Here is a 7,172-nt window from a genome sequence, read left to right on the forward strand (position 1 = left end):
CCTCAACTCTCCTGTTTCCACCAGAACTGTCCGCCGGGAGCTCCACTGGGTCAATATACACGGCCGGGCTGCTATAGCCAAACCTTTGGTCACTCATGCCAATGCCAAATGTCGGTTTCAATGGTGCAAGGAGCGCAAATCGTGGGCTGTGGACAATGTGAAACATGTATTGTTCTCTGATGAGTCCACCTTTACTGTTTTCCACACATCCAGGAGAGTTACGGTGTGGAGAAGCCCCAAAGAAGCGTACCACCCAGACTGTTGCATGCCCAGATTGAAGCATGGGGGTGGATCAGTGATGGTTTGGGCTGCCATATCATGGCATTCCCTTGGCCCAATACTTGTGCTAGATGGGCGCATCACTGCCAAGGACTACCGAACCATTCTTGAGGACCATGTGCATCCAATGGTTCAAACATTGTATCCTGAAGGCGGTGCCGTGTATCAGGATGACAATGCACCAATACACACAGCAAGACTGGTGAAAGATTGGTTTGATGAACATGAAAGTGAAGTTGAACATCTCGCATGGCCTGCACAGTCACCAGATCTAAATATTATTGAGCCACTTTGGGGTGTTTTGGAGGAGCGAGTCAGGAAACGTTTTCCTCCACCAGTATCACGTAGTGACCTGGCCACTATCCTGCAAGAAGAATGGCTTAAAATCCCTCTGACCACTGTGCAGGACTTGTATATGTCATTCCCAAGACGAATTGATGCTGTATTGGCCGCAAAAGGAGGCCCTACACCATACTAATAAATTACTGTGGTCTAAAACCAGGTGTTTCAGTTTCATTGTCCAACCCCTGTAGGTCTCTAATATACTGTAGCTTTTCATATCTGCTGTTCTTATTTATATTGCTTGCTTGGGTGTGTAGCTTCTCAGATGCATAATTCCTTACAGTTATACCCAAGGTTTTACTTAACTTGCAATTTACTTTGATTTGCATCACAGAGCAACTGGTCTGCTGAATCTTGAGTTTTCCATTTCTTTCTCTTCGTGATTACTAACATGATGCAAAGGTACACAGAAGAAAACCTTGTTTGTGAACACAGAATTTCTACAAATTGTGTTGCAGCGAAGACAGTGAGATGTGTAGTGCTAATAAACTAATTAAAACCATAATAATGTACATAAATCATTCAATTTCATAATCAGACTCATTATTTATCAATACTCAGGGATAGATTCGTCTTTTGTTCTTTCACAAATTTAAGGATGCAGGAAGATATCTGGCTATTTCTCAGAATTAAGATCTTTTAACTGCAATCAAAAAATATATTTTACTTCAATTGAAATTTTAAAGGTTATAGGAAAAAACAACAAGAACTGATCATTAATGTTATCAATTCATTAATTACCCTAAGGTCTATTGACTAATTATATAATTAAGTAAAACTAATTCACAAACAAGCGAAAATAACCCAAAGTTGCTAATAATGATTTTACTTACTTTAGGATCAAAGTAAAAGTTTTCTAAATTTAAAGCTTGGCCAGGGAGTTAAAGAACAGGGTTTGCTGCTTAATTTTGTCCTATATAATCTAACATTAATCTGAGGGGGGAAAAAAGTTTTCTACACCGGAACAGCCTTGACAGAACTTAAGAGGAGTGCCTTGTTTTAGGTAGGACAAAGCTGTTTCCCTTCTTGGAACCACCTTCTCTTTCTGGTCCAGGGTTCTGTTGTCTTCGACAGCTCTCTTGGCTGGAAGGGAGACAGTTTCTGTGGTCCAACAGCAGGTCTGTCTGTCTGGAGGTAACACAGAGAAAAGGTAGACTGCCAGATCTGGCTCAAATATGTCTGGCGTTGAAGCTTCCAGGGAAACTTCCAGGGAAGCTTCAACTCCAGGGAGTTGTCAAAAGGTCTAATCAAAATTAATAAATTAGAAAAGGACTCAACAGATGTGTTAGCTTAGACAGAAATGGATTTGATTATTTTACCACAACATTGTTGTGACAAGCTAGAGAATGAAAATTTCAACAAATTATCATTATAGATGAAATACTGCTGGAGCTGTTTTCATATTTAAGTTTTCAAACATTCAGTTACATAAAAAGACAATTTCACATTTAAATATTGGTTTAGCACAGCAAGCATCAGTCTATTGTCTTCCGCTTATCTGAGATCGGGTCGCGGGGGCAACAGTTTCAGGAGGGAACCCCAGAAAGCCATCTCTCCAGGGACATCTTCCAGGTCATTCTGGAGGATCTCACTGCCTTCCCAGGCCAGATGGGATATATAGTCCCTCCAGTGAATTCTGGGTCTTCCCTGGGGTTTCCTTCCAGTGGGACTTGTATAGAAAACCTTTAAAGGGAAGCTCCCAGGGATCATCCTGATCAGATGCCCGAACCACCTCAGCGGACTCCTTTCGATGCCCAGAAGCAGCAGCTTTACTCCAATCTCCCCCCTCACCATTGCTCTAAAGCCAAGTCCAGCCACCTTCTGGAGGAAGCTCATTTCAGCCGCTTTTATCCAGATTGGTTTTGGGTTTTTTCTTTATGTTTTTCACAGTTAAGGTTTTGAATTGTTATTCTGTTTATTATTATTATTATTATTATTATTATTATTATTAATGTTAGATTTTTGAATCATGTTTCTGTTTGTTTTTCTGGTCATGCTTTAGTTTAGTGTCATCTTGTTCATGTTTTGTCAAGTTTGGTTTTCGGATCTGGTTATGCTTTTGTTTCATGTTTTTCTAGTTTCTGTTAGTTTGTGTTCAAGAGTCTCTGTTTTCCTCCAGCCACGTTTTGTTCTTCTGTCAATTAACATTATCCGGTTCACCTGCACCTAGTTAATCTGTCTTCTTGTTTCACCTGGTCACACTCCATATATACACACCTGTCCTGTTTATTCCTCGCGGAAACATTCTCAGATTATGCTCATTTCTTGTTTTTTTTTATCATGCCATGCCTGTCTCGCCTGCCCGTTTGTTGTTTTGTTCTTGCCTCCTGCTGTGAGTGAGTTTTTGTTTTTTTGTCATTAAATCCTTTTTCACTTACCATCACACTGCAGGCTCGTCTGCATTCTGGGGTCCCGTTGCTCAAAGCCCTAACAGGAGTAGCATCTACATTACTAAATGTAGACCCAAATAAGTCTGTTCATCTCCGTTTTATTTTTTTATTTTTGGTTGAAACTCATACAAACACAGGTTACTATAACATCAATATGTCCTTGCTTACTTTGATGCTGGATTGAATATGGAATTTATAAAGTTAATCACTCAATTAAGATACTGTCTTGAGATGTAGAGCAAAACTGGCCTTACACATGTAGGCAAGCATCTGCTCTATACAGTATGCCTGAAGTGTCAGTCAGTCAGTCATTTTCTATACCGCTTCTTCTATAGTGGGTCGCGGGGAAGCTGGTGCCTATCTCCTGCAGTCTATGGGGGGGAGGCAGGGTACACCGTGGACAGGTCGCCAGTCCATCTCAGCAAATTCAGATCACTCATTGTTAAAAGACTGACATGCATCAACAGGTTTTTTAGAAAAATCTCTTTTTAAGCATTAAACTTGTCAAGGTCAAAAAAACATTGATAGCTTGAAGATTCAAGGATTCCACCTGCAGGATATGCATTTTGCTCCAATTAAATCTAATAGTCCAGCAAGGCCACTTTAAAAGACTTGGAGGAAACCATTTCTTGTGGGTTAAAGGTCATATTTGTGTACAGAACAAAGCTTAACTTCCCAACTTCATTGACAACTAACAAAGATACTAATACGAGAGCCTGCCCCGCTATCTTTACAATAAGCGGAAAATAGAGTTGGTGGCCCTGTGGACAAGACAAGGGGACACCCAGTCCACATTGACTGGTTAAGCAATAAACAACTGAAATTCAGCTGAAAGATTACTTTTTCTTCCCCAAGTGCTTGTGTCACCTCGGCATCACCTAAATTAAAAACCACCCACTGGATGTGGAGTTGATAAATTAACTGCTTCACACTAAACTATTCAAAACATTACTTAAAAAGGTGGAATACTTTGCAGAAGCACAGGTCAGTTTAGGTGGAGTTTATTTTTTTTAAATATGGCTGAATTACAGTTGCCATGGACACATAAAACAACAAAGAGAAACACAACAATGATATTGACTTTGAAGACTGCGTTTGTGAATGCTTGTGTGTTATACAATCCTGTTCCACAAGCTCAGTAAGCAATCTATTCACAATGACTTCAAAATATTTACTCTCTAGTCATTGGTTAAACATGGGAATGTGCAACCATTAGTTTTGTAAAGGTGGAAACACAGCTGTAGAGCAATAATCTTATTTAAAGTTCAGAGCTTGTTCTCCTTTTCATGCCTTACTAATAGTCTCCATGAAGAGAAGCTCCATTCTTTTTTTTAACAATACAGCTCTTTGTGATGGTGCCTTTGTTTAGGATCTCTAAACCAAGACGATAGCTCAGATTATTTTAGTCTTTTTCTGGTTACGTGAAAATCTTTTAAGTCACAAAGAAAGCGAAATCTGCTATGCAATAATGCAGAAACAGAAATTTGTTGATGCATTGTTCCAACAGAAGCGAAAGTGTCAGGCACTGTTGCCTTTTTAATTGCAGGAAGACCTTCCCACTCCGTTAGAACCTTAGATTAAAATCTGCATCTGCATCTACTTTCAAGAGAGTGATTTAGTGAATCTGGGAACACTCTTTCTTCTTCCCCCCTTCTGCACATTTACTTTCCTGGTAAGGTCAGGTCCAGCTGAGGTGAAGGTGTGTTTGTGTGGGAGGATGGAACAAAAACTGGCTCTTTTCAGCATCATATAACAGCTTTAAGTTACACAACTATACACATGGGAAGAGGAAACTACAACTGCGTTTTCAAAGCAAGAGCACAAAACCTCAGAGCTTCTGAAGAACATGTGCAGACAGAAAATATGTGGATAATTATACTTAACTGGCAAATTATTATATAAGTAAACATTGTAAGAGACTTTTTTACCCATTCACTTTTTGTACTTGTTTTTTTATATATTTCATGTTATCCAAGATTCCTAACAAATACATTATTGTAGTTTACAGCTTCTGTCATCTCATCCCATTCATGCAGGGCCAGGAGGATGATCCCGAGGAAGCATTTTTACCATTATCTGCATTTGATATCTCCCCGTTAATTTTTTTTCATTAAAAACTTGTTCAGAATGGACTAATTTGGTGAAAATTGGTTTGACATGGACATCAAATATTTAACTTGCGCCAAACACATTGCAGTCAGTGGTGATTCTTGGAGGAATATGGCCCTGGGTGAGCACCTTCCTCTGCTGCCTGCCATTTAAAATAAATAAATTATATTCTTTGTGCAGTCCCACACAAAGCACATGAGCTAGTCTCTCTTTACTTAGCACCAGGAAGGTGACACCTACTTAACACATGGGGGTGCAAACTCCCCATTGATTGCACAGGCATGAAAGCAATCACAAACCTGTTCAGGGTTTTTTTATCTGGTGCTCATACACCCCTTTTCATATGCCACCCAGGGCAACTACCCATATGGCCCAAATCCAAAACTGCCACTAACTGAAAGTAGCATTGGCTATTAAGAGTATACATTCTTACTGGGATACCGTTAATGACCTCTCTACAGGAACACTTCAGTTCTAACTAGTGGGTTGTTTCTGACTCATTTAAAATTCAAACGCAATCTTAGAAACAAAGGAACCCTAAAAATGAAAGAAAACAAACTCTAATAATCAAATGAAGGTGAATCATGCAAACAATTAAAAAAATAACGTTTAATAATAAAACTCACATGAATCAATTTAGATTCATTTCAATAAAGGTTACTACTTTGACCCTGTGGAGCCTTCAGTATATTATGCCAAAATTTTGCTTTTATATTTTTATTTCACTAATTCTACATATGGCTGCACTGTGGCACATTTGTGAGCTCTGTTGCCTTGCAGCAACAACATCCTGTGTTCCAATCCCAGCCTGGAGTGTTTCTTCATGAAGTTTGTGTGTTCTACATCCATGGTATCCTCTCCCGTACTATGGCTTTCTCCCACAGCCCAAACCCATGCCTGTCATGTTAAGTGGTTTCTCTAGATGTCTGAGTCTGAACTGCCTGTCTTTCATTTATTTATTTATTTTTATATCATAGGGAAGAATCACTGAGAACTAATGACTTATTTTGCTCTTGTAGGATTGTCCCACTTCTCAGTGGGATATCTTATAACTACCTAAATATGGTGTTGGCAAAGGGTAGACCCTAAGAAATAAAAAAAAACTTCCCAGTACTCTTTCATCCCTACAACTCCCTCTGGTTAAACTAGTCTAAAGTACTAACTTGAGGAGCCAGCCACTCAGGTCTGTCCAGGTTAATTTTCATCTCAAAAGAGGGACATTCTTTTAGGGAAAGTTAGGCTTACATGCAGGATGGGGGAGAGTTCAGTGAAAGTAGTAAAATAAATAGATTTGAGTTAGAAAAGGCAAAGATGACCTCAGGCATCACCAGTTAATGCATTGTGCATGTTTGTTTCCTACAGATTCATTACAAAACAAAGTAATACATGCCAAGTGTTTATTATTGTTTATTTTAATTCATATGGCTCACAGGTAATAAAAACCAAAGTCAGTCAGTCAGTCATTTTCTACCGCTTATTCCATAGTGGGTCGCGGGGGAGCTGGTGCCTATCTCCAGCAGTCTATGGGCGAGAGGCGGGGTACACCCTGGACAGGTAAAAACCAAAGTTTCTCAGAAAATTAAAATAGTTCCCAAGATTAAAAAAAAAGCATTAACAGAGAAATGTGTTCCTACTTAAAGGTATGGCCATGTATAATACAGTACATGCACTTAATACTTGGTCAGGGCTCCCTTTTCATGAATTACTGCATGGATGCAGCATGGCATGGATGTGATCTAGCTGTGACACTGCTGAGGTGTTAAGAAAGCTCAAGTTTCCTCTAATAGTAGGCTTCAACTCGTCTGCATCTTGGGTTCCAACCAAGCCCAGTGATACTATGGTAATTAAAGCAGATGTTACTTTTGCCAGTGTGGGAAGGTGCCGTATTCTAAAAAGGCAGTTCTAGCCCATGTCCTGCATAATTTTTCTACCACACGTTTTCCTTTCACTCAACTTTCCATTAATATACTTGGATACAGTACATGTGAACTGCCTGCTACTTTAGGGATAATGTATTGTGGAGTACCATAACTATTATTAAGTCATGGTCAA

Source organism: Girardinichthys multiradiatus, chromosome 19, assembly GCF_021462225.1.
Source record: "Girardinichthys multiradiatus isolate DD_20200921_A chromosome 19, DD_fGirMul_XY1, whole genome shotgun sequence".
In the NCBI taxonomy this organism is placed as follows: domain Eukaryota; kingdom Metazoa; phylum Chordata; class Actinopteri; order Cyprinodontiformes; family Goodeidae; genus Girardinichthys; species Girardinichthys multiradiatus.